Source organism: Macrobrachium rosenbergii, chromosome 40 (genome assembly GCF_040412425.1).
Source record: "Macrobrachium rosenbergii isolate ZJJX-2024 chromosome 40, ASM4041242v1, whole genome shotgun sequence".
Lineage (NCBI taxonomy): Eukaryota > Metazoa > Arthropoda > Malacostraca > Decapoda > Palaemonidae > Macrobrachium > Macrobrachium rosenbergii.
The window spans coordinates 7,767,666-7,795,165 of NC_089780.1; the positions used below are offsets into that span (position 1 = coordinate 7,767,666).

Genomic DNA, 27,500 nt, shown 5'->3' on the forward strand with positions numbered 1-27,500 from the left:
TCAATAACTTACGAGAGTAATTCTACAGAGAATTTGGTCAAGGGCTGTGGATATAGTTTGCTTTGGCAGTGCTTATTAATGCTCATTTATTTTATATTTTTGTAATTCTTGTTAACATATAGAACAGGCGTGTCTGAATTTTACTCTCTGAAGGTGATATTTGTCTCGTTTCGTCAATATATAGAACAGACGTGTTTGAATCTCTCTCTCTCTCTCTCTCTCTCTCTCTCTCTCTCTCTCTCTCTCTCTCTCTCTCTCTCTCTCTCTCTCTCTCTACTGCCCTAAAATGGAAGACAGCAGTATTTGCAAAAACATAAAGCTGAGAAAAATGGAAGATACTGCAGTTTTCCCTTGCCTTACTACTGATTTTGCAGATACTGCAAATGGGACCCCTTTAAATAAAGCACTGGAGAATCATTCTGAAACTGCAGTAACTTGTGTATTAGTGTTTCACGAGCCCAATAGGTGGCACATCTCAATTTCGAAAATTTTGCTGATACTACAGTTTTCCATTTTAGGGCAGTATAATCAAGAGTTGTTGATTCAGCAAGCTAAAACAAGTATTTCTAATGATTATCTACGAATCATACAGAGTTTAAGTATATTTCAGATTTTTTTATTAAATTTTTTCTTGATTTCAATCTCATCCCAACTCTCCCGTAACTGTAAAATCCTAACCTTCCTACCCTTCCACCCCACCCCAACCCCCACCCCCAAAAAATCCAAACATGATTATCCATTCTCTGCAACAATAAATCTATAAATCCCATTCTCTCTCTCTCCTGCACAGCGAGATAAAATAAATCCTTTCAGATACAGTTACCGTCATGTTTCCAACCCGGAAAATATTAAATAGATTTTATTCGATTCAGCATAAACAAGGATCCTGTGTTTTTGTTCGCGTCCGGGGTCTGGTTTATGGGACAGCCCTTGCCATAATGGATTTTGCCTTTCAGTTTCTTTGGCGTGTTATTGTTCTGCAAAACTTATCTGTTTTTTGTTCTGCTGTTCTCGATAACATGTTTGGAACAATTGGTAACGTTTCTAGTTATTTCTCTTTCATATATGCATATGCGTCTCCTTTCAACTAAAACCTGAAAGGAGCCGAGCATCCCCTCATTCTAATTCACTTGAATCAAAACCCCTCCTCAAAGAACTTGCATTGGACCACACGATCAAATCGAACTAATACCATATTTATCCTCTTCTAATTCACAGAAGTGAGCTGCACTCGAAACTCAACATACGTCAGAGACCAACAGGAGTTTGGCGGCGCCTGCTCAGGAAGCCCGATCCTGTTTGAAGTAGTTACAATCCTCGTCTTTAGGAACCTCGTTAAGCCTTCGACACAACAGCTAAACTAGTCAAAGTAACGGACTGCTGCAATACCTAAACTAGTCACAAAGTAACGGATTGCTGCAATACCTAAACTAGTCACAAAGTAACGGATTGCTGCAATACCTAAACTAGTCACAAAGTAACGGACTGCTGCAATACCTAAACTAGTCACAAGTAACAGACTGCTGCAATACCTAAACTAGTCACAAAGTAATGGACTGTTGCAATACCTAAACTAGTCACAAAGTAACTGACCGCTGCAATACCTAAACTAGTCACAAAGTAGCGGACAGCTGCAATACCTAAACTAGTCACAAAGTAACTGACCGCTGCAATACCTAAACTAGTCACAAAGTAGCGGACAGCTGCAATACCTAAACTAGTCACAAGTAACGGACTGCTGCAATACCTAAACTAGTCACAAAGTAATGGACTGTTGCAATACCTAAACTAGTCACAAAGTAACTGACCGCTGCAATACCTAAACTAGTCACAAAGTAACGGACTGCTGCAATACCTAAACTATTCACAAATTAACGGACTGCTGCAATACCTAAACTAGTCACAAGTAACGGACTGCTGCAATACCTAAACTATTCACAAAGTAACGGACTGCTGCAATACCTAAACTAGTCGCAAAGTAACGGACTGCTGCAATACCTAACTAGTCACAAAGTAACGGACCGCTGCAATACCTAAACTAGTCACAAAGTAACGGACCGCTGCAATACCTAAACTAGTCACAAAGTAACGGACCGCTGCAATACCTAAACTAGTCACAAAGTAACGGACTGCTGCAATACCTAAACTAGTCACAAAGTAACGGACCGCTGCAATACCTAAACTATTCACAAGTAACGGACTGCTGCAATACCTAAACTAGTCAAGTAACGGACTGTTGCAATACCTAAACTAGTCAAGTAACAGACTGTTGCAATACCTAAACTAGTCACAGTAACAGACTGTTGCAATACCTAAACTGTAACGGACTGTTGCAATACCTAAACTAGTCAAGTAACGGACTGTTGCAATACCTAAACTATTCACAAGTAACGGACTGCTGCAATACCTAAACTAGTCAAGTAACAGACTGTTGTAATACCTAAACTAGTCAAGTAACGGACTGTTGCAATACCTAAACTAGTCAAGTAACGGACTGTTGCAATACCTAAACTATTCACAAGTAACGGACTGCTGCAATACCTAAACTAGTCAAGTAACGGACTGTTGCAATACCTAAACTAGTCAAGTAACGGACTGTTGCAATACCTAAACTAGTCAAGTAACGGACTGTTGCAATACCTAAACTAGTCAAGTAACGGACTGTTGCAATACCTAAACTAGTCAAAAGTAACGGACTGTTGCAATACCTAAACTAGTCACAAGTAACGGACTGTTGCAATACCTAAACTAGTCAAGTAATGGACTAGTTGCAATACCTAAACTAGCGTAACGGACTGCAATACCTAAACTAGTCAAGTAATGGACTGTTGCAATACCTAAACCAGTCAAGTAACGGACTGTTGCAATACCTAAACTAGTCACAAAGTAATGGACTGTTGCAATACCTAAACTAGTCACAAAGTAATGGACTGTTGCAATACCTAAACTAGTCAAAAAAGTAATGGACTGTTGCAAACACCACTTGAAAAAAATGAATTGATTAATGATTTGTACAAACCCCTATAAACCCTATACACTATTGTGTAGTAGGTCCTCAGACCTACTACACAACTTGTATGGGGCGCCTCCACCCCTACAGGGACGCCCCTGAAGTGGTGGAGGTTAAAAAAAATGAAAGTAACAGGAGTTAAAAGTACCTACTTCAGTATATAATCCTGGAGGTATCCTGTAAAAGAGAGGTCTTCCAATACAGAGGAAAAATCTTGACTTCAAGAAAGAATAAAGAAGGCATTAGGTGTCGACGATGTGAACTCATGATACACATACCTGCAAAAAGAAAGGACTGTAAGACTATGCTGTAATGTCATGATCCGATTGTAACTAAAATGATTACGTACAGATTATCTAAAATCATCTAAAATCAAGAGACCAATTACTGATAGCTGCTAGGCTTGAATGTTGAATGGCAATGAAAACTTTTAAACGATGAGCTGTTAAATCCAGATTAGGAGCCAAAGTTAAACATGAATACGGCATAGGTAAAAGTTATAGTCCAAGATGAACATATAATCCTTGGAGCCTTCATGCAAAAGGTCAATCCTAGCCCTTGAAACCGGGCAAAGGGAAGATATTTGATCAAGAAAATAACTAAAAATAACTAAGCAAGGTGGGGTTGAGAGTTACAATGTCCTAGTCTTCGGAAGACTTAGAAAAATAAGGAAATTTTGAAATATATAGACTTGCCATGAACTTCAGATACACTATTTCCAGAGCGCAGACAAGTCACTTGAAGAAAAGGGTTCACATGAATAAAATCTAAGCCATCAAACGGTCACTGAAGAAAATTCCTTCCAAACTCACATGAGAATAGGCAAGCCACTACTTGAACACTCCAAAAAAAGGTAATAGGTGGAAAAATATTTGTTTAAGCCACCCCAAGCAAGCAAGTCCCTTATCACTAACCACCTTTGTAGGAAACTGCCTTCAGCACGCAAGTTACTAAGTTACTAACAGTCTCCTCAGATTATAATAAATAAAGACAATAATGACCTGAACACGCTAAACGACAAAGCTGAACTAATACAACTGAAGAGAATTAATTTTGCCCATGCACCAAGTAGCCTATAAAATGCTCTCCTAAACGCACAGGAACCTGCCTGACACAGAACATGTTCTCTGAACCAACACTAACCTGTAACAGCGGAGAAAATCTCAAAACACAATCGAGGATCCAACTAACAAGGGAAAACGTTTTCCCGTAACAAAGTCTCGACCGGGAACAACGCACTTCGAAGAACGCACAACACACAAACGAGAAAAACCGATTAGCGAAGTGATACCTTAAGGTAATCTGGAACCACGTTTTCTTTTACGTTTTCTGCCAAGGACTCTGGACTTCGGGAACAGCCAGATGACGATTTCTCTTCAATTTTTTTTTTTCCGTCAAGGATCTTAAAAAAAAAGCCCCTACAAGTATCTGAATCTGTTTTTGAGCAAAAGTGAGTTGATACTAACTTTTCCAGTTTTTATTCTAAATAAATAAATAAATATATATATTTTGTTTTTTTGAGCAAAAACGAGAGGTTGACACTAACTTTTCCATATTTTATCATATATATATATATATATATATATATATATATATATATATATATACATATATATATATATATATATATATATATATATATATATATATATATATATATATATACTGTATATATAATATTACTGTATATGCAATAATAGCAATATCTGCATTAAAAATATTTTACCAGTGTTCCGGCCTCTGCAAGTCACGTCATCAGAGAAGAATTTAACCAGAAAAGTTTTTTACGGTCATATTCTAATTCCTTTTCGTCATTTGCTTTACTCAAAATACTGAATCTCTTTCTCTCTCTCTCTCTCTCTCTCTCTCTCTCTCTCTCTCTCTCTCTCTCTTTATCAACGTACGCCTTTTCCATTAAAAGGGCAAGCAAAGTCATCCTGCAGATTATAGCTTAGGCACAAAATAACGCTATATTGGAAAGGAATAGTAGAATCGTATCAGAAGCATAAATACAAAAGTTATGATTCTACAGCCGGTTGAACTTTATATATTCAGCCCATAACTCAGCACTTAATAAATAACTGCTAAAAAGAAACTGCAAGTGCATGAACTCTGGAGAAATCATTGAAAGGAACTGCATATTGTAAGTCAATAATATTGTAAGTCAATAATACGTTACCCATTAAATCAAAGGGAATAACAAACTCTTTGTAAAAGGTTAGTTCGAGCGGGATTTATATAAAACACACACACAGACGTTTCAAGTTTCATAAACAGCCCTGATGTATTAACAAATACATACGGGAGAGCGAGTTTGAGTTAAGGTTTTCAAAATGTTGTCTCTTTTACTCGTCATGGGGACATGGGGACATGTAAAGGCGACAATACAATGTCGGGAGACGCGTGGAAGCATTGTCCGCTGACAAAGGGACACTGCAGATCATTATCGTGGAGTTTGCCACTCTGGGACCACGGAAGGATTTTGGGGCGGAATTCAGACTAATTGGAGGCCTTCATACCTTGTATATTATATTCCTCGCGATGTATACAACAGATATTTATGGCTGTGAATGGCTGGGGTTTCTTATGTTAACTGGGATTTATTGTCTGTAATTTTTTTTAAACAGCCAAAAAAAGGACTTCATTCTATTATTTTTTACATCATAAATCACCCATTATAATCATTTTTATTACATTATCATTAATTTATTCACGATTACTTAGGTATTTTTTTTTAAACAGACCCAGAAATGACTCTTACCATCATTGTTATCATAAATGACCCCATTATAATTATACTTTATCATATTATTATTATATTATCAAGATTACTTCAATATGCAGAGAATGGGTGAATTTTATTTATGTTAACTGGAATTTCTCAACAGGAATTTTGTTTTTGTTTTGAAATGCCAAATAACTGACTTGATCCTGAAATGATCATAAATGACCCCATTACAGTTATTTATTATTATTATTATTATTAGGAGAGCTGTTAACCAGCTCAGTGGTCTGGTTAAACTAAAATATACTTAACTTATTATTATTATTATTTATCTCGATCTGCAACCAATTGCTCACAAACGCAAAGGAATTTCTTACTTATACCAATGACAGTTAAGGTCGAAAGTGACCAATCTTTAGTTTATCAGAATATTGTTAACCATTTTCTTGATAAGATTATATTTAGGTTCTGAAAGGGTTTACGTACTGGATAAGAGGGTATTGGGTCTATATACCGGCTTAAAGATGACTTATGTATATTGTTAGCTTTAGGAGAAATTCTCTCTCTCTCTCTCTCTCTCTCTCTCTCTCTCTCTCTCTCTCTCTCTCTCTCTCTCTGATGAATACATGAGAGAACTTGTATATATATATATATATATATATATATATATATATATATATATATATATATATATATATATATATATACATACAGTATATGTATATACTACTTATATATATGTTATATAATTCAACTGTCGTTATTCATTGTCAAAAAACTTGTGAATTTTGAATAGAAATAGATTAAATCTAAGAGCTCTCTTCGTCATAAATGAATCTAGTTTAAAATTATTAAGAGAGAGAGAGAGAGAGAGAGAGAGAGAGAGAGAGAGAGAGAGAGAGAGAGAGAGAGAGAGAGAGAATTCTTCCAACGAAATGTTTGGAAAAGACTACTTTTTTATGTTGTAGCCTCTTAATTGACTCGTAAAAAGTTTGATCCCAAACTTTTGTTCCTAAATCTTTTGTCACCTCTCCTGTCTCTGTTTCAAGTGGTCTCTTTTTGTTCTTTCACACCTTCGTTTATCAGACCTTGGCTGCAAAGGTTTTTGTGAAATTTAAAGGTAAATGTAAATATTATTAAGATTTGATTCTATGGTTTTTTGCATAGAAATATTATGACAGCATATACAGTGTTTCTCTTCATTTGGGTAATATCCATTTTTCCTCTCAAATTTCGACCTTGATTGTAAACGTTTTTTACTGGAAATCTAAAGATAAAATTTAATCTTGCAAGAGTTATTTTAAGGCAATATATACAACCTTTCACTTTATTTGGGTAATGTACATTTTCCCACTCAAAATCTTTTTTTTTTTTATTTAAGTACATGTAAGTTTTGCAGATTGAAATCCATATTTTTAAACCATGATGCAAGAATATTTTCATCATCTTTATATTAACAATTAATCATTGAACAATTAAATAATTACTTACCAATTGTCTCAGATGATAATCATTCGTATTTACTTAATATATTACCACTAGAAAGAAGAAAAATAAAAAAAATAAAATAAAAAAACTGGAAATCCCAAGAAAATCTGACAATTTTGGCCTGACATCAAACAGCAACGCATAAACTGGAATAACCCTACAAAGTTCCTTCTTTTTGGCGGGAAATTTGTTACTCTCTCATTGGCTGTCAGTGACGTCATTGAAAACGTCTGCTACTTAATGTAGTGGAAAAATTGCCATATACCATCGAAAAACTAACTCTAATTCGTCACTAATATAAACACAGGTCGTCTTTATGTATGGGTCCACTGTCACAAAGTCTTAAAATCTACATAAAATATTTTAAAGTTGATTATAGGTAAAGGAAAGGGCTTAAATTGCCAAGAAATAGCTATTTTCTTCGTAGAAGAGTTATCAATTTTTGTTAAAATGGTATAATGGGCGGAGTTTCGTCCAAGGAATCTGGAGAGTAACCAGAAAACTTTAAATTTATCGTAAAGTATGAGATATAAAACGAATTTATTTTATTTACGCCTTGATATCAGAATAAAAATGTTTTAGAATGATTCTTAATAGAAATTAACAAGGATTTTCTATATAAAATCATTGATTTTGTAAGAACTAGTGTTCCTTTAAATGGCTACAATGGAAGGAGGCAGGTCTGCTAAAACGATGAAAAAGACTAATAGGTTTCCTTCTTGGTCTGAGAAATACAGAGAATAATGCGTATGGAGACCAAGTTCGTATTTGATTACTTTTCCAGTGGTTCGATATTTATGATAATTGATAATCTGTAAGAACAGAAAAAACCACTGGTACGTAGTATATGCCTCAAATTATGTTTACTATTTATGCAACCTGGCAACTTTATCAAAGCATGAACAACGACTGTAGTTACCTTCTTGGTATAAAAAATACAAAAAATGCTGCATATGAGGACCAATTTCATATTTCATTACACGTCCAATGATTTTATATATTGAATAGCTAACATAAGAACAGTCACCTCCTAAAAGAGTATATGTCTACATTTAAATCCGTCACTTATACTTAGTGACACCTGGCAACAACATCGACCCGTAAACAGTAAGACTGGAAGAGTAACTACCAGTCAATTCGCACCTTTTGCTAATGACGTAACCAGACATATTAAGCAAAAGCATCCCCGTCATTTACGAAAATAAAACGATTGGTTTGTGGTTATTCATTAGAATTATTTATATTAATTATTCATATTCATTATTTACACTCATTTCTATCTTTTATTAACGTCTATTTATTCAAAACAATAACCGCTTGCCTTACATTTCTCCACAGAGGGAATGCTTTTGTTTATGGTACCTGATTACGTCATCACCAAAGGTACGAGTTCGTCTCTTTCCGTCATATTATCCAGACCCGCCTTCCTCCATTGTAGCCAATTGTGTGAACGCTAGTTCTTACAAAATTGTCGGTTTTACATCAATATTTGTTAGTAATATTAGGCGATAATTATTCAGAATAATTATATATACTGATATAAAAGCAATAATAAAGAGAAATCTGTTCTAGAGCTTATACGAGTAATGAATATAAATAGTTTTTTCAGTAATTACTTTAGATTCTAGAATCCTTGCATAAGAATCCGCCCTGCCTCCATTTAAACAAAAGTTTTAACTTCTAAAATGAAGAAAATATAAAAAAAATAACACTTTAGGCCCATATCTCTATTCTAAAGCTATTTAAAAACATTTTATATAGATTTTAAGACTTTATGATAAAAGACATATAAACAAAAAGCAAGTACTTTATAATAGATGACGATTTAGAGATAGAATATTAGTGGCCCAAGGCAAGTTTTCATGACGTAAGCAGTGACGGTTTAATGACGTCATCGACAGCCAATGGGAGGGCAGTAAATTTCCCGCCAAAACAGCAGCAACTGCGAGAAACAACCAGGCTTATGCGTTGCTGTTTGCTATTTTTCCAAAAACGTCAAAAATGTCACGAAATTCCAGATTTTGCTAATTTTATTTTTTTCTTTCCTATCTTAGGGTCAATATATATGATTTTTAAAAGAAATCATAGTAAATGAACATTTTATCAACAATTATTGATATCAAAATGGTAGAAATATTCCCAGGAATAATGAGGCACACTGTCATTTATTTTTCGTGAATTTATTTATTCTTTGAGAGAGAAAAAAAGAGTGAGTTATACAGGAAATTATGGCATTATTAGCTGATATAATTTGATTTAAAATCTTTCGTTCTTCTTTTCTTGTCAAATTGCTTTCCATTTTAATATAATCATTTTTTTAAATCCACCTACTTACCAATCTACCAGTCTCTTTGAACCTTCAAATTCTTTCTCTCATATGATAAACTTTCTTTTCCAATATATTTTACTTACTCTGTCATTAAAGACTGATTATTTTTATTATAAAAGACAGGCAGTGTGTTTCATAAGCATCAATATTCTTTGGAGAGAGGAGGGGGGGGGGGCGGTATAGTAATTTTCTGTAAAAATATGGCTCTCTTTAACATTATGTGGAAATTGAGGGTAATATTTTCTTAAATAATCTAGTGGATGGCGTTTTTGCTGCCCAAGATTGTCGTTGTTAATAACAAAAAGGCCAGGCCTTTATATATATATATATATATATATATATATATATATATATATATATATATATATATATATATATATATATGTGTGTGTGTGTGTGTGTGTGTGTGTGTGTGTAGTTCCTTACTATCTGTTGCTAAGATATATTATTTCATGCAAATAAAAATTTTAGGATCTATATATATATATATATATATATATATATATATATATATATATATATATATATATATATATAACTAAAAACAAATAACAATAAGTGCATGTGTTACAGGATTTCTTTTGTTTACTATATTTGATTACGTCATCAATCAAAAGGAGCAGAAGAAACGCCTCCTGTCTTGACATAGTTCCCAGATGTCACTATATTTATTTAACAGACTTAAAACCGAGGCAAATCTTATCTTACTGGGGCATCTGTTCTTACAGAGTGTTATCTTTCAAATATATAGAGCTGTTAGAAGTTCAAATATATACTTGATCTCCATATGCAATATTCTCTGTGTTTCTTAGGTTAAGAAGGTAACCAGTTAGTCTTTTTCCTCCTTTATTGAGACCTACCTATCTACATTATAGCCAATTGAGTGAACATTATTTCTTACAAAGTTGATGGTTTTGGATCGATATCCGTTGTTGGTTTCTTATAATAATGACTTTGAAACTTATTTCTAGGCTCTTCTCAAGACTCTTTGGAAGAGACTCGACCAAATAACGTATAAAACAAAAATAGCTATTTAATGCCTGTCCTTTATTAGAAATCCACATGAAAACGTTTTATATAGGTTTTGGTACTATGTGACAATAGATATATACACAAGGAAGAGAAATGTTTCAATAAATGTCGATTTAGAGTTTAGAATGTTAGTGGTATATGGCGACTTCTTCATGACGTAGGCAGCAGGGATGTCATGACGTCATCAACAGCCAATCAGAGGCAGGATATTTCCCTCCTGAGAGAAGGAACTACATGGGTGCATTCAGGTTTATGGGCTGCTTCTGATATTCTTCCAGCATCAGAAATTATCTGTTAGACTTGACATTTTCAAGAAATATGATGATTTAGATTGAAAACATCTTGTAAATAATGATTTAATCACTAAATATGGTCTTTGGAAAGTCGTTATAAAATGTCCTAACAACTAACTTTAATGTACGCATGTGGCCACATTATGTGGCCACATTCCCAGACGATATTCCCAGCATCCAAACACGCAAACAAACACACACATGAGCCAAGAGAAAATACGTAATTAAAACCGCTTCCTCATTTCAAACGGATTACGGAATCCACGCATAAAGAAATAAGCTTAACCAACCGTCATCATCAAACAGTGAGCGAGAGGAGTTACTTTGTTCCTGCCAAAAATATTCGACATCAAAAGACAACAACGCGAAAAGAGCAGTAAATCCGAATGCTGGTCTCATCATCATCTCTTTGGTTTACTTGCAAATTCGGGTTGTTAGTTCGCATTGTGGTATGATTGTGTTGTTATTATTATTATTATTATTATTATTATTATTATTATTATTATTATTATTATTTGACCGAGGGTTAGACAGAAAAGGTTGTCAAGGTTGTCAGTATATATATATATATATATATATATATATATATATATATATATATATATATATATATATATATATATATACATATATATATATACAGAGTATATATACCCTTGGAAGAGAGAGAGAGAGAGAGAGAGAGAGAGAGAGAGAGAGAGAGAGAGATATAGCATTATATATATATATATATATATATATATATATATATATATATATATATATATATATATATATATATATATATATATATATATATATATATACATATAAATATATATTTATATATATATATAATAATTTATATACACATTACTTTATTTTATTTTCATAATAATTTCTCTCTCTCACTACTTTAGCATTTATTTTCATGTATCTCTCTCTCTCTCTCTCTCTCTCTCTCTCTCCTCTAGGAAGGACGATGCAGTCACGTTCCTTGAAATCCAGCAGGCCTCAATCCTTCCTTGCAGTGAATAAGGCACTTTCCTGGCAGTGAAAGACGAGGAAAATAAAGCAGATTAAAAATGATCGTATTAAGAGTCTCTACAAAATTAATAAAAAAAACTTCTATGAATCAAATACAGTAACTTTTTTTCTAAGCTTTTTAATGTGGAAGGAACGTGACGTCTCTCTTCCATTTACTTCCTTTTCCTAATAAAAAAAAACCTCCTATGAATTAAGATACAGTAAATTTTTTTCCTGAACTTTTTAATGTGGAAGGAGCGTGAGGTCTCTCTCCTATTTTCCTGCCTTTTCCTGGAGACGCGGAAGTGACCTGGATGTATGGGGTCCCGATGGAATTTTTGGCAACAATACCATCGACCCACCTCTACCCTGATGTTGACAGACCTCTCCGAGGGATTGGGCGCCAATACGTCTAATCCGGGGGCTTCAAAATGTAGGTGTTATATTGCCCTTCAGGGTACAATAGGGTTCCCTTTGAAGACGTCTTCCTCCGGTACACAAGTTTCAATTTACGATTTTTTTCTGTATTTTCGTTTTCACGGCTGTACGTTCGTCTGTAAGTTTTGGTTTCTGGGTTTTATTGTCTGTGCTGTTGGCACATTCTGATGTATAGAATTGAGAACAAAGACACAAGTTTGAAAGGCAGATCAATAAGCAATTTTTCATGCAAGATATGTCAAGAGCTAATTCGGTGATCTGCATTTCCTTGGAGACCAGTTTGTTTCCCAAAGGCTTCCAGAGTTAAGAAACACATAAGAAATGTGAAAAAAGAAACATTTTTTACATTAGAATATCTATTCTTACCTTACTCAGCATATCCTCACACGACGAATAATTTCCATCAATGCTCTGAAGACGGTAGATTGTTCTCCTTTTACGAAGCCTCGTCAGCAAATTCCTGAGATGTATGCTAGTATTGCACCAGTCCGTTTTTTTGTCAAACCACTAGGTTAGGTTGGGTTAGGTTAAGTTAGGTTAAGTTGGGTTAGGTTAGCTTACATTAGAATATAGTGAGTAATCTGGGTGAAGGAAACATAATGAGATTATTTTCAAGAAAATTCTATGGTTAGTTTTTAAGATATGGCGTCCAGCTTTTTTCAGGGAAAGGTCCCAGTACTCGATTACATCTCGGGAACATGCGTCCCGTCAAAATAAGAAAGAAGACCTCAAGTAATGTTTCTCGAGAAGGTTTTCATCGCTACAATAAAGTCTGTGGTAATGTTTCCAAATGATAGTCGTAGTAACAAAAACACATTAATTTTATTTATTACTTTCTTGCATTTCTCTTCATTTTCTTCCTCATGCAAGGTGTTTCCTGGTGTCCCTCTATCAATTATCAAACCTGCTACCAATCACCTTTGAAGGAAATCATCAATTATTCATAACTTTATTAATTTGTCACTAGTACTTCAGATACAAAGGCCGTTTTATATATATATTGCCATTGTTATTTTATCGAAATAGTTAGGGGAACTCAATGTATATTTCATTTGGGCTGAAGTTTGTGTGATTGATGAGAGTATATGTGCAGCAGTTTATATCCATAAAGAGAGAGAGAGAGAGAGAGAGAGAGAGAGAGAGAGAGAGAGAGAGAGAGAGAGATCTTTCTTCCAAGTGGGTGTGGTTCTAGAGATAACGAGAGACAGTGATTACTACCACACTTCTACAAAAACTTCTAGAGAGAGAGAGAGAGAGAGAGAGAGAGAGAGAGAGAGAGAGAGAGAGAGAGAGAGAACTTTCTCCTAACTACGTGTGGTTCTAGGGATAACAAGAAGTAATGACCACTGCCACACACGTACATAAACAGATAAAATCAGCAAATGCCTTTATTTCCTTTCAAAGGCCAAACTATGCCTTTTAAGAAGTCGAATCTTGACATTTCCTGAAGCAGCTGACATAAATATGAAGGAAAGATCTCCGTCACTCCTTCGTCAGGAAGACTTGATTTAACCCCACCGAGGGTGTGATAACAATTCATCACGCGAGGAATTAATAATCTGAAAATAAAGAAAAATATATCAGGTCTGAGCTAACACGAGTGATTCTGACTTCCACAAAGGCAAGTGCTTAACCTTAGTAAATCCTTCCACGAATACCTGTCGAAAACGCCCTAATTCACGGTGTCCAAATTCATTCATATATTATTAAGAAAGTACGACAATCTTCGAGTACAGCAGAGTGCCTTTCACTCCCAATTTGTTGCACAGATCAATATCAGAATTGGGATCACCTGGCGGACATGATTTTGGGAGGGGGGGGGGTCAAAAGCAAGATCCATAATGATGAAAAATGACTCCCTTGGGAACCGTAACTTTGTTTTTCTAGTCATGCGCGCAGTGCTGAGACAAATGAAGGGAGAAAGATTGAAGAGTAAATGTAACAGAAGAAGTGAATAAGTGGAAGAAGAGAGAGGAAATGGTAATGAGAGTGAAGGTCATACGATTTTCAAAGTAGTGATTTTCAATGTTTTTATGATTTTTTTTTTATCTAGAAAGACATTTATGGGAATGATATTAAACTGATTTGATTAATTTTAGAATATATATATATATATATATATATATATATATATATATATATATATATATATATATATATATATATATATATACATATACAAATATTCAATTTATACAGTATATCAAATTGATTCAATTTATGGTAGGGTTAAATATAACCACACTGACTGTCCTTCTGCCTATCCTAAGAGTAAAGTATCCAGTGACTTTTTACTCTTATAAAACCACCAACAGTATGCTCAACATCTTATTCCAAAGAAATATTCGGAAAACTAAAAATAACGTACTTGAGGTAAGTAGAAAATAATGTAATTTTATCCTTCTCATTTCTTCCCCCAAGGAAAAAAATAACGTTGACAAAAATACGTAAGAGGAACTCATTAATATTTCAAGCACCACTCAGTATTAACTGACAGTCTGGGGTTAAAACCTAAAAGTAGAAACATCATGAAATGATTTCCCTTTTTCTCAGACGAGCCTGAGTAAATGAACAGACTATAACAATAGTTTCCCATGGAGAATCTTCACGTGAGGTCGAAAAACTTTGTAAATATAAAAGCCAAACTTTCTTTACTTATATTTGTTTGGAAATTCAGTGAAATTAACAACGAAGAGACCTAAAAGAAAAAAATTTTTTTAAAGATTATGACTTCATTAGTGGAGTGAATTCGTCTAGATTTTTATCTTGGTTGATGAAATGTCCCCAACTGTTCCTTATGATTATGTCTTTCCAGTATAAATTGTGGTTTTCTGTGGTTGAATTAGAACGAACTAACCCAAGAGGTGAATAACTTACAGGGATACTTACCCAGTCTCTTGAGATTACGGCCCAGTAGGAAAAACTGTAGAATAAATTGGTAGGAAAACGTCTAGATGAATTCTGTAGGATGTGATAAGCTTGCCTGTAGGAAGAAAGAATGTGTTAGGACCCAGGTAAAACAATAATTTGGGGGGAGTTTTTAGTAGTTTGTTTGTAAACAAAACATCACGAACGTCGCAGAGATAAGGAAAAACAATAAAAATAACAATATTTTATTCAAATACGTTAGCGAGTGGCATTTCGTCCGTGTTGTTATTATTATTATTATTATTATTATTATTATTATTATTATTATTATTATTATTATTATTATTATTATTATTATTGTTGTTATTAAAACTAGAAAACAAAACTAGCTCGCCAAATTACAAGACTATTCAAAGTTAGACACAAAAAGAAATAAGTGTAGAAATCAATGTCTGTTGCTTGAAAGACTTCCATTACGAAATTTGTCTAAATAAACGCGAACATTAAAGGTTCAGTTACTCTATTTAAGGCCGAAAATAACAGTCTAGTGACCTTGAACTAAGCAGGAAGGACAACTGACCAAAAAAAAAAAAAAAGGAAAGGTGGCAATGACATGATTTTACAGAAGCGTTTCACCTCAATGAAAACATTGGTTAAAAATAAAGTTTGGTGTCTAAAAATGGTTCTACGAACTGAGTATATGAATAACCTGGTCAAAATAATTCAAAATTTTGGGAAATGTATCTGAACAGGCTTTATAAAAGACTTTGAGGAAGTGGAGGAAGAGCAACTTAGCAGAATACTCGAATGGGAAATGTTATTGCACGTGTAAAAAAAATGTTGCGGTTTCAGACGACTTGTCTGAAAATATTCAGATGCGAATGAAAACTTGTAGTCAACAAAGACACGGATTTAGCGGAACTTACCCTTAGAATCTCCACGTAAAAATACCGCTACTCAATATGCAAAGGGTTATTCACCTTATACGGTGTAGTAAGAAAAATAATTGGCGAATATAGTTTGCGTTTAATGCTAGGTAGAAAAAATATTTTATGGAAGGTTTACTCACCTCATAAATTGTAAGAAATGTATTTGACGAATAGTTTGTATTCAAACATTTCTACGCAATAGAATACCAGGAAATAACAAATAACAAATAAAATAGGTAAACGTTCTTAGGATGAAAAAAAGGGAACTTCAATGAATTTGTAATAGGTTTCTATTTACGAATGATAATGTGTCGACTATAAATTGCTGAAAGCTCCCGAGATCACAGAGATAGAATGAGAGTAGTAAGAGGTGATTGAAAGTTGATGTTAGCAAGAGAAGAGATTCTGGGTAAGTGGAAGGTGGAAAGATGGATTGATAAATGTTGGAATAAGAGTTTTTTTTTAATTTATTTGGTGTTTCTACAGAGGACTCTTTTCTTTTCTAGTTATCTGATCTGTTGACGAGAGAGAAATTATGGATTAATAATTCCTAGATGTGTATGCTATCTTTTTCTAACCTGTAATTAGTATTTTGTCTGATTGGCGATGCTTCAATAAAAAATGAATTTTCAATACCCTGTGTTCAATTTACTTCACAAACACACATATATATATATATATTACATATATATATATTATATATATATATATATATATATATATATATATATATATATATATATATATATATATATATATATATATATATATATATATATATATATATATATATATATATATATATATATATATATATATATATATATATATATATATATATATATATATATATATATATATATATATAATTAATACACAGCTGTAGAAGAAACCTGATTGTGTACTTAATCCAAAATTGAGATCCTCAACGATCCTCCCTGGTTAAATCTTGGTGGGTCAAAGGAACTCAGAGTAAAAAAAAAAAAAAAAAAAAAAAAGCCCCGAGATTAAAACAGCACAAACTTTAGATTAAAATTCTTGTAGGGCTTTCCAAACGGGGCTCGATCATTAACGAAATATTTTCTGGAGAGAAAAAAACCAAGTAAAAAATGGGCCGAAGTTTCTTCAGCGCAATCGAATTGTCTGTACAGCGTCTAATCAAGGCCACTGAAAATAGATCCGTCTTTCGGTGGTCTCTGCATAATGTTGTACGACCCGCGGCACATGAAACTTTAACCGCGGCTAACTTTAGCCTCAAACAAAATAAAAACCACTGAGGCTAGAGGGCTGCAATTTGGTATGTTTGATGACTGGTGGGTTGCTGATCAAAATACCAATTTGCAGAACTTTCTAAGCGTCAGTAGTTTATAAGATCTGAGGGTGGATAGAGAAAACTGCGGACAGAATAAAGTTTTCTTTTACAGAAAACTAAAAATGGCTAATAAGATACTTAACTTGGTTCCAACAAAAAAGATTTTCATTAGGAAGAATAATTCCTTCGAAATAATTGGTCGTATTGACTGGCAAAAATATAGTTTCGAATGATCTATATTTCGAGCTCTTTTGACATTGTCTGATAATTTGGATAACTAAAATGAACAGGATAGCTATTATAAATTATCTATAGGTCAATGAAGAGAAAACATCCATACTGACCTATACTTCATGTTAATTTTCCTTTTCTTAAAGTTATCTGATAATCTGGATGCGCCAAATGTAGAAAATAACTATTATAAATTATCTGAAAGTCTGTGAAGAAAATAACCTACTTGTTAAGTCTCCTGGTATTCTGGATTATCAAAACGAACAGAATAACTATTATGAATGATCTGAAGGTCAGTCCAGAATCACGTATGAAAACTATTCTGAACCTTCTCCATTTGCAGACGATTCTCATTAACTCTCTTCTTCTTCTTCTTCTTCTTCTTCTTCTTCTTCTTCTTCTTCTTCTTCTTCTTCTTCTTCTTCTTCTTCTTCTTCTTCTTCTTCTTCTTCTCCAGGGTAATGGAAGAAAGGGTGTAGCTTCGAATTCTTGCAGGCTTGGTGAGATTTCCGGATTTCTTGAGAGAAGGAGGCAGTGTCGAGATCAGACCAGAATGAAAGACGTGGGGGCAGTTGTCCCTCGAGGATTGATGAGAGCCATTTTGACGAGAATAGGGGAGAGAGAGAGAGAGAGAGAGAGAGAGAGAGAGAGAGAGAGAGAGAGAGAGAGAGAGAGAGAGAGTAGGAGAGTGTTTAAGTGATTAATCAAGAGTTGTGCATGAAAGAATTTATTGGTTGAAAACGTTCTCAAGAGTTCACTGTTACTTGGGAGAATGTTTTTAAGTATCATTATTATTATAAAATTAAAAATGAAATAACAGAAAAATAATTACCTTAAATCTGAGCATTTGCCTTACAAAAAATACTAAATTCTAAAGGAGTTTTTTTGATTTGTAAAATATATAAGTTGACTTTAAACCTACACACACACACACACACACACACACACACACACACACATATATATATATATATATATATATATATGTGTGTGTATATATATATATATATATATATATATATATATATATATATATATATATATATATATATATATATATATATATATATATATATATATATATATATATATATATACATATCTTTTCAAATTCAATTCACCATAAAGTACTCTCATTACAATCAAAAGTCTATTAAATTATACTATTAAAACGCATCAATAAACATCAAGACTCCAATTATTCTATCTCTGTCGATTAAAACCATCTAAAATCTCTTTTCACATTAAAAAAAAAACATGAAAAAAAGAAATCATTGCTTCCAGGGAACACGGATACGAATCCCTAACGAGGCGTAAAAAGCTGACAGAGGGGGGCTAGAATTTCGTGATGGTTTCTCATTTCGTTCTGCCTTACGATTCAGTAGGTTTTAAAGGATCCCACATGAGCCAGAAAGCTCCCCTAATGAATGCAAGCGCACGAGAATTGAAAAAAAAAAATAATGGTATTGATCGGTTCTTGAGCGAGTGTATTATTTTTCAAGTAAGTGAGAGCGTGTGTATTTGAATTGCTTATACGATATTTTATTGAGAACGGAAGCCTTATTATTAGATACTTGAGAATATTTTGCTTTTGTATAGTTTAATCAATGGATAAATAAGGCTTCTTAATGAATGCATGCACACGAGACTGCAAAAAAAGTAATGGTATTTATCGATTCTTGCGCGTGTGGATTATTTTTTAAGTGAGTGAGGGCGTGTGTGTTTGAATTGCTTAAACGTTATTTTATCAGATAGCTAAGAATCTTCTGCTTTTGTATAGACAAAAAAAAAAAAAAAAACAAATAAAAAGAAAAGAGGAAATTGCACCCTTCAGCCTCTGTGAACTTTCACAAAAAGAAAGGTTCCCAACTTTCTTGCCGGAAGTCTAGGGATATCCTTGCTAATCCCTCAGCCTCATCATAATTCCTGGAAGTGATACAGGATCTGGGAAGGATTATGAGAGTATGAGAGATGCGACGTGGCGATGTATTTGAATCTTGATGCGTCTCCAGTTGGCTGAATGTACGTCGTTTGAATTTATTTGGTTAATACGTCAATAAGTTTTATTGTGGTTTATGGGGACTGAATTGGCGATAAAATTGTGTTAATATACCTTTTAAAGATTGTTATTGGAGATAAACTTGTTAATATACCTTTTAAAAACTGTTGCTGGAGACTGAAAATATACGTCGTTTTAACCTTTTCGGTTAACACGTCAATGAGTGTTGATTGGGTTTATGGGATTGAATTGGAGATAAAATTTTTTTTAATATACCTTTTAAAAAGTGTTATTGGAGTTAAACTTGTTAAATACCTTTTAAAAACTGTTGTTGGAGATAAACTGCTGTTGATATAGCTCCTAAGAGACTGTTATCACTGTTGCCTTTACAGAAACCTTCAACAATTAAAGAATATCGAGCTCCAATTGAAATAAAATTTTTCAATATACCTTTTAAAGATTGTCATTGGAGATTAACTTGTTAACATACCTTTTAAAAACTGCTGTTGGAGATAAACCGCTGCTGTTATACCTTTTAAGAGGCTGTTATCAATCACTGTTGCCTTTACAGAAACCTTCAACAGTTGAAGAATTTCGAGCTCCAATTAAAAATCATTTTATTCTACTTAGGTAGGTTTCACATGAATCATTAAACACGTTATTTTTCCAGCATCTTAATATCTTTGTCACGATTAGTTGCATCACTGCTGCATCACGTTATCTTCTAATACCGAATCTTTAGCATCAAAAATCCTAAAAGAAAAGTTTTTCATGGAATACTGAGATAATATTTTCTCTAATTTCCGCATGATTATTATCTATTACTCAACATTCACATTTCATAATTCTTAATGGAAGTGCCTCATTTAAATGATATATGAATGTCTTGGAATACTGAGATAAGATCTGGTCTAATTTCCGCCTGATTATCATCTATTACTTAACATTCACATTTCATAATTCTTAATGGAAGTTCCTCATTTAAATGACATTTGCATATTTTGAGTTTTAAGTATGTGAATATAATTTTTTCTCGTCCATCTATACACCTGATTTGCACACCCTACACCAAACAGAAACTAATATATTTTAATATTTTGATTTTCAAGTATACGAATGACATTTTTCCCGTCCAGCTATACACCTCATTGGCATATCCTACACCAAACACTAAACTAATATCAAATACCTAAAGATGACAAAACATACACAGTCAGTACATAATCCCCCCCACCAGATACTTGCCAAGTCCCGAGCTCCATTTGTCACTTAATATCCGAAAAGGGGGGTGGGGGAGGGATGACGTTTCAGGATAAAATTTCTGGCTCTGAGCTTCAGTGGAGATATCAGCAATCCAGCGAGAAAATCTTGGCAGAGGAAGACCCAATCTCCCGTGGACGGAACTGTTGAAATGGAGGTGCAGCAGGATGGTTGGTGCTGTGACTTTGTTTCTGACTGATATTTGAGATACTATAGTGGTTCTGAGAGAGAGAGAGAGAGAGAGAGAGAGAGAGAGAGAGAGAGAATAGGGAAGAAATAGTTCACTAAGAGAGAGAGAGAGAGAGAGAGAGAGAGAGAGACCTTACAGACCTTACAAGAGGTTGCCCCAGGTCCCTCAGTGTGAGGGCCTTTTGTCTACCAGAGAGGCTAACGCATCTTCCGGTTGCATCTTCCAGTCTTGGATGGTCTGGGATGCATCTTAGATATTTGTCGAGCTTATTCTTAAACACAGACTCCTGTTATGTTCCTCAGATGAGCTGGAGCGCATTGAGACGCTGCATTATCGATGCTGGTGCGTGGTGGATTAATGAGATTTTCCTGGAGCACTATTAATCTACCTCTGCTTGCTCTTTTTGATAATTTTAGATGATATTTTTGGTAATTCCTTCTATCTGTTTCCATGCTTGAATTACCATGTAGCGTTCTCTTCTCCTTTCAAGACTATATAAATTTAAGAATTGTAGTCTTTCCCAGTAGTGTCCTTAATTCTTCTATTCTAGCTGTAAATGACCTTTGTACACTCTCTATTTGTGCAATATCCTTTTGGTAGTGTGGGTACCATATTATATTGCAATATTCAAGTGGACTACGTAGAGAGAGAGAGAGAGAGAGAGAGAGAGAGAGAGAGAGAGAGAGAGAGAGAGAGATAGGAATTTTGAAATACTAATTCTAAGAGAGAGAGAGAGAATTTTGATGCTGCAATGGTTCTGAGTTAAGATAAAGTGACTGAGAAATTTTAAGATGAAGTGACTGAGATGAAGTAAATGGACAGATAGAATTCGATGACCTTGCAATGAATAAAATAAACAAGAGGCATAACATAGATTTAAAAGTATCAGGCATCCAATGACGTCAGTGAAAAAATATAAAAAATTAAGGAATGTTATTGCATCTCAGCTAAACTGGGAACATATTCACAAACATTAAGTTTCATCATATATAAAATTATCTTCTTAAATAAGGTGGAAAATAAAAATTACCGAAGCTTTCAATGGCATTATAACCAGATATGCCAAAACCATATTGTATAAAGGCCTTTTTAAGTAATTACAGTTATATATTGGAAACAGCTTTTCAAATTTTGCATCTAATAAACAGCTACGCGTCTTATGACTCGTCTTCCAGCCAAGTTTAAATAGTCAGAGGTCCAATAGATTTAGTAACAACATTTCGTAATGGCTTTCCCTTTGTTATGGAAATCAACTTCCTTCTGACGGAAGTTCAATAAGCAAGGAAACCATCGTGTTGGAGCTTATGCGAATTACGTATGGCAAAGAACTATTTCCTTTGGAAACACCCCAAGACTAATTGCACTCTCTCAAGCGCGAAGACAACTTCATAACAATATCTAATTTCCAGTCGTTCTGATATAAAACAAAAGTCGAAAGCACTAAACTTCTGCTCACGAACGATTTCCTCCTGCTTCGTCAATAGCCGAGAACATCTCTCTAATCGTACGAATTGCAGAAGAAGAAGAAGAAGAAGAAGAAGAAGAAGAAGAAGAAGAAGAAGAAGAAGAAATTACCATCACAAACCACCCGACCAGATCAGGATGCGTGGAGTTTATTAGGATCTTCCTCATGGGATCTGAAGCTTGAATTCCCCCATCTCCTGAGCAGTGTGGGACTTAGAACAGTATTCGGTGGATTATGTTGCTCGAGAGAAGCATTTAATGACGCAATCAGATACCAGCAGACTAAATGCTAGGGGCTGTACGGTCTTGAGGAACGCGGCATAGTATCACGAGATGGTTTGCTCTTCTGTCTAATCTTTATACTTGATTGTTTTGGTTATATGTGCACATACGTCGTTTAAACATTGCCACGTTCCCCGTCTTCTTATTCTGATTTGAGCGTGAAACAAACGTTTTCCTAACTGCAACTGAACTGTTTTAGAAAACTCGCATTGTATATGAAGTACTTAAGAGATCTTGTGCTTAGTTCACTGAGATATGACACTGGAAATTCAGGAACTTATGATACAAAATATACAAACGTATTCATTAGACTGTGATACTTGGGTTGTGGGTATTTCATAATCCACCTAATTTCCCTGGCCAGTTCATGGAGCAGGGACAGAATTATCCATCTTAGATACATTTCCTGCAATTTGAAAATATCTTTCTAAATTTGCTTTGTTCCATTTGACGTAAATTTAACAAAAATTAACAATGAAATTGACATAAATAAGCCGCATTGTTTGCAAGGAATGAATTTTCTTGTAAAATTAGCCATCCATCCTAGATACATGTTCAGCAATTTTTGAAAAATCTCCCCAAAGTTCCTTTGTTGAATCTGACGAAAAATTAATAAGAATTAACACCGAAACTGACATAAAAACAAACAAATGAAATCTCGTAAAACAGCAGAATGATTTAGGAAACGGACGAATGAAGAGCCATCAGCAATTCATGAAGAATTGATTGAATGATCTTGTTAAAAGAGGCCATTATATAAATTGGTCATTTGCGAGTGGAAATTCTCTCTCTCTCTCTCTCTCTCTCTCTCTCTCTCTCTCTCTCTCTCTCTCTCTCTCTCTCCATTCGTTACCGGTAAGGCAGATGAGAATTGCATTCCCAATGCAACTATCACTCGGGAGAAATTCTCGAAGAGATTAGGTAGAATCAGATCTCGGTATTTCCTAATTCCGCGATAATTGCGTTTCAGTTAGATTGGCGTTTAATGAAAGTCTGAATGACCTAATCTAGATTTTTATTAAAGTAATTCAAGTTTACCTTCTACACGTGTTTCCTTTTTGCACGTTGAGAGTGAGGACTTAATAATAATAATAATAATAATAATAATAATAATAATAATAATAATAATAATAATAATACCTTCTGTTACTCCTTTCAAATGAACACCATATTCTTTGGAAGCTTGAATTTCAACTCAATGGTTCCTGTAGGGTTGTTCCATATGAATAGGGTTCATCTCCTGAATAATAATAATAATAATAATAATAATAATAATAATAATAATAATAATAATAATAATAATAATAATAATAACATTATTTTCAATAATAAGTTTTGTGTTAATAACATTTTTTCCATGAGAATAAGTTTTGTGAATTAATAATAATAATTTTAATAATAATAATAATAATAATAATAATAATAATAATAATAATAATAATAATAATAATAATAATAATAATAATAATAATAATAATAATAATAATAATAGCATTATTTCCAGCGAATAAGCTTGGTGTTACGACATACCTTTGTCTATAACATGTCTCAATTTCGAAATTCGGGAATATAATCAGCTGTTGCTTTTGCTTGACTCATACCAGCTGGATACAAATTCAGGAATGTGTATCACTAAATAAAATAAAATAAAAAATGCTAAAAGTATTTTGAATCCTATATAATCTTCTGACTCAAAGTAAAGGTGACATGACAAAGGTTATGAATAATTGTACAAGATTAGATACTGTAAGGTGAATAGATACTTCCTCCATAGTGAAAAGTTCTGAGAAAAATAAAACAATTTTGTCTTAATTCGTAATTTTAAAAGAAAAATGTACCCAAGTGAAGACCACACTACAGACCATATATATATATATATATATATATATATATATATATATATATATATATATATATATATATATATATATATATATATATATATATATATATATATCCACAACATATATATATATATATATATATATATATATATATATATTTTTATATAGTATCTATATATGATCCACAACAGATTTTTGAGTTTCTCTATTACGCTAGGTACCTAATAAAAAGTTATGAGAGAGAGAGAGAGAGAGAGAGAGAGAGAGAGAGAGAGAGAGAGAGAGAGAGAGAGAGAGAGAGAAAGCAGACATCTCCCTTTCCAAATCGGGTTAATTCCCACTTCCTGGAATCAAACTCCTTTTGTATTCCTCCTTACAAACTTAATGTGACTTTGAAAAGTTTACCCTTCCTTTATATTTATGTCTCAAGATTTTTCTCATTTTACTTGTCGTAAACTAAATGCCTTTTTAGCTCTATAACGTTTATTCTGTATTAGAAAACAGCAGAAGAAGACGGTAAAAATAACAAACAGAAATATGACTACGTATCCGAAAGCTTTTAACCTTTTCCAGATATACTTTTTGATAAGCTATTTCTGGTCACGAACTCTTCGCGTGCATCATATATAAGAATATTTTCCTAGGGTTTGGTGGCTGGCTGCTTCCCTGCGGAAATACTTTTGCTATTTATTTAACCACTTATGATGTGTTATGGATTCAGGCAGTTTTATGCTTTCGTATCAAGCAAAATTAAGAAAAAAATCAAGTGCAAAATTTTTATGAAAAAAAAAGGAATCAATCAAGTGTATGAATTACTGATTTTGAAATAATTCGTGTGAATTACTGATTTTATAAAGCAGTGGTTCTTAACCTTTTCATTACCACGCCCCCTCTAAGAGTTGGTCTTTCCCTCCACGCCCCATCTATGAGTATAAGTAAAATTCCCTCCCAAATTTAAAGGACTATGGAAAAAAAGAGAGAAAGAGAAGGGGTGTTTTTATTTTTCTGGGAATGAATTAGTAAGATACTTGACACTGCCTCTTAGCGACTCTTGTTAAGAGAATAACGAAGATAATTAGAGAATTTTTAATTTTTCCCTAAGGTTCGCGCCCCCCATTGGAAATTGCTGACGCCGCCCCAGGTTGAGAACCACTGGTTGAGAACCACTGGCCTACAGGAATCAGTTCGTTGAGTAAATGATAAATTCTATAAGTGCATTACCTATAAGGAATTAACCCCTGAATAGGCTTTTGTGTTTCTGTAAAGCTAAAATTAGCCGGAATTATTCCTGGTTGTATCATTTCCCGGAATTTTTCCTCTGACTCAGATGTGACGTAATATAAATCTGGCGTCTGATTATAATCAAATATGTAAATTTTTCTCATCAAGCCAGCTGAATTTATATAATTAAAAAAATTTGAGTGATAAACTATTTTTACATAATTGTATATTATTTGAGTAAGTTTGATTTTAACAGCAATCAGAAAGATATAGCTGAAAACGTATTCTGTAATCAATTCAAGTGGTGAAGAATGAAAATAGTAAAAAATTCGCCGAAGTTTCATCGGCGCAATCGAGTTTTATGTACAGCGTATTGAAACTTTCAGTCACAGTCAGTTGGTGGTATGTCCTATAGCGTTGTCAGACGCACGATCAAGGCTAACTGTAACCTTAAATAAGATAAAATCTACTGAGGCTAGAGGGCTGCAATTTGGTGTGTTTGATGATTGGAAGGTGGATGATCAACATACCAATTTTCAGTCCTCTAGCCTCAGTAGTTTTTAAGATCTGAGGGCGGACAGAAAAAGTATACCTTAGTTTAACCAGACCACTGAGCTGATTAACAGCTCTCCTAGGGCTGGCCCGAAGGATTAGACTTATCTTACGTGGCTAAGAACCAATTGGTTACCTAACAACGGGACCTACAGCTTATTGTGGAATCCGAACCACATTATACCGAGAAATGAATTTCTATCACCAGAAATAAATTCCTCTAATTCTTCATTGGCCGGCCGGAGACTCGATCACGGGCCTAGCGGAGTGCTAGCCGAGAACTCTACCGACTCGTCCAACGAGGAACTGGCGGACATAAAGAGTGCGGACAGAATAAAGTGCGGACGGACAGACAAAGCCATCTCAATAGTTTTCTTTTACAGAAAACTAAAAAAAAAAAAACTAACTTAAATTATTCATATACAGCTGAATTATAGCCTTTACAATTGAGCACATGCAGCCAGAAACAGTATCACACTTCAGATAATGCCATCGACATGATACCACAAAATTAATATTTCCTTTTAAATATTAATCATTTGAAGCGTATCACGCGTAGAGAGATTATGCGAAAATGCCCCCTGTAATTTATGACTAGAAATAATCCACGCCTGACCAGTTACCCTTTTTTAAGCCATTTATGCTGCGTGGTAATGAGATGCAAAGCCTTCATAAGTGGTTTAACCCTGAAATTCAGTGTACTGCTTCAATGATTTTTGTAAAAAGAGGACGGTTTTTCGCGTGTGTTGGCAATAATGTTGACTGAGTATGGAATTTAGGCCAAAGGCCAGCACTGGGACCTAAGAGGTCATTCAGTGCTGAAAAGGAAATTGACAAGAGGTTTGAAAGGTGTAACGGGAGGAGAACCTCGTAGTTACACTGTGAATCAATTGTTAGAAGGTGGAACGTAAGATGGAAGAAAGAGAATATGAAAGGAGGTGCAGTAAAAGGAGCGAAGGGGGTTGCAGCTAGGGGCCGAAGGCACGCTGCAAAGAACCTTAAGTAATGCCTACAGTGCACCGCATGAG

The 27,500-nt window shown here is 34.0% G+C and overlaps 1 long non-coding RNA gene and 1 pseudogene across 1 annotated transcript in view; both read right to left on the minus strand.

The window, feature by feature from the left end:
• LOC136826101 (zwei Ig domain protein zig-8-like) overlaps positions 1–4,285 on the minus strand; it is a 235,088-nt pseudogene extending 230,803 nt beyond the window's left edge.
• Positions 4,286–13,171: 8,886 nt separating this feature from the next.
• Positions 13,172–27,500, minus strand: part of LOC136825944 (uncharacterized) — a 19,687-nt gene continuing 5,358 nt past the window's right edge. The window contains exons 2-3 of the long non-coding RNA XR_010849488.1: positions 15,210–15,303; positions 13,172–13,879 (exon numbers count right to left, since the gene is read on the minus strand). This is a non-coding gene — a long non-coding RNA (uncharacterized lncRNA). The remainder of the gene's footprint in view (positions 13,880–15,209; positions 15,304–27,500) is intronic.